This window comes from Etheostoma cragini, unplaced genomic scaffold (assembly GCF_013103735.1).
Source record: "Etheostoma cragini isolate CJK2018 unplaced genomic scaffold, CSU_Ecrag_1.0 ScbMSFa_528, whole genome shotgun sequence".
NCBI lineage: Eukaryota > Metazoa > Chordata > Actinopteri > Perciformes > Percidae > Etheostoma > Etheostoma cragini.
In genome coordinates this window covers 17,211-19,199 of record NW_023269127.1, presented here as the reverse complement: position 1 = coordinate 19,199, position 1,989 = coordinate 17,211, and positions in this window count along the sequence as shown.

Sequence of the window (1,989 nt, the reverse complement as noted above, 5' to 3'; positions counted from 1 at the left end):
TTTTTGGGGATTTTAAGTTTAATTAACCGTGAAAGGTGTTAATTAGTTCTGGACGTAAACCGTCAAACTGGGCGGCTCGACAGGGACATATTCATATTTAAAGGAACTGGAGCGGAACCCCCCCTCCTCTCCGTTGTACCAACCCGGAAGTTTCCCGAGAGAAGTGCTGTTAGACTTTCTCCGGATCGGACTCTGTTGTGTGACGCGATAATAAAGGTGAGCGTGGCGACCTGATGTCCTAAAACGATAAAAATTAACCTTTTATTGGCCGTGCAGCGTGGTGACGTCAATCACCGGACCCGGGTCTCAGGTGGAGTTCTGCAGGCTTCAGATCAGCAAGGTGAGTCAGGTACAGACCCGAGGCAGCCGAATCTTAAATCTTGCGTTTTCTCTATGAAGTCTGGTGCAGAAAAGCTGAATCTTATTGTTATTTAACTGTATTTCAGACACATAGGTCCACATCAGTGTAAAATATATAAAACACAAAAGCATAAACAAGACTAACAAGTTCTTTCCATTGAAGTGGATTGCCGTTATCTTTCAGATCGATATCCTGTCAGTAAACTATTTAACCTGTAAAACAAGTTCTGCACATTGACGCACCTGGTGGATTATCTAGGCCTGTCTAGTGAAACTATGTTCAGCGTTTTCTCCATGAAGTCTGGCATAGAAAGCTCTGTTACAATCAGGTTCAACTTTAAATACTGTTAATACTCAGCCGGATCTTAAATACTGCGTTTTCTCTATGAAGTCTGGTACAGAAAACTGTTATTACTCAGCCGGATCTTAAATACTGCGTTTTCTCTATGAAGTCTGGTACAGAAAACTGTTATTACTCAGCCGGATCTTAAATACTGCGTTTTCTCTATGAAGTCTGGTACAGAAAACTGTTATTACTCAGCCGGATCTTAAATACTGCGTTTTCTTTATGAAGTCTGGTACAGAAAACTGTTATTACTCAGCCGGATCTTAAATACTGCGTTTTCTCCATGAAGCAGCCGCTCGGCCTGTGTGTCATCGGGATCAGAACTACTTTATTGGTGCTTTACTGGGAGAATGTCTTTACAGCTCAATCTCAGCTGATAAGACAAGTACACATCACACCCATAAAACATGGTAACATATCACAGGACCTAGTAAACCGTCTCAGTAATACTTCAGCTGGGCAGCTTTATACGTACTGCACAAATAACAAGAGCTGTATTGTGGAAGATCAGTACAGCTCAACACAGATCTGTAGACCTGGTCCTGTCTCAAGAGAGCTGGGGAGACCGGCCGATCCGGTTTTCATGTTCCAGAGGAATTTGACATGACACTGATGATCAGTTCTCTGTCTCTCTGTGTGTAGATCCTGCAACTCCTGATCCTGCAGACTAAACTGGACCGGAACCACCGGGACTAACAGAGACCCACTGAGACATCAGAGACCCACAAAGACCAACCGGGACATCAGAGACACACAGAGACATCCCAGACACCAGAGACCCTCAGAGACATAAGAGACCCACAGACCCACCAAGACCTCAGAGACATCAGAGACCCACAGAGACATCAGAGACATCAGAGACCCTCGGAGACACCTGAGACATTAGAGACCCACCAAGACACCAGAGACACCTCAGAGACCACCAGAGACCACCAGAGACACCAGAGACAGCGATGCAGATGTACGTGATGAACATTAAAGCTCTGACTGCTATCCTGCTGATTCTGCTGCCTGTGGGGTGAGTTTATATTATATTTATATACAGTGAGGAAAATACGTATTTAACACGCGGCTATTTTGCAAGTTCTGACACTTAGAGATCATGGATGGTCTGATGTCCTCGTAGGTGCATGTCCACTGGGAGAGACATGTCCACTGTGAGAGACATGTCCACTGTGAGAGACATAATCTAGAAAAACATCCAAAAATCACAATGTATGATTTTTTAACTATTTATTTGTATGATACAGCTGTAAATAAGTATTTGAACACCTGTCTATCAG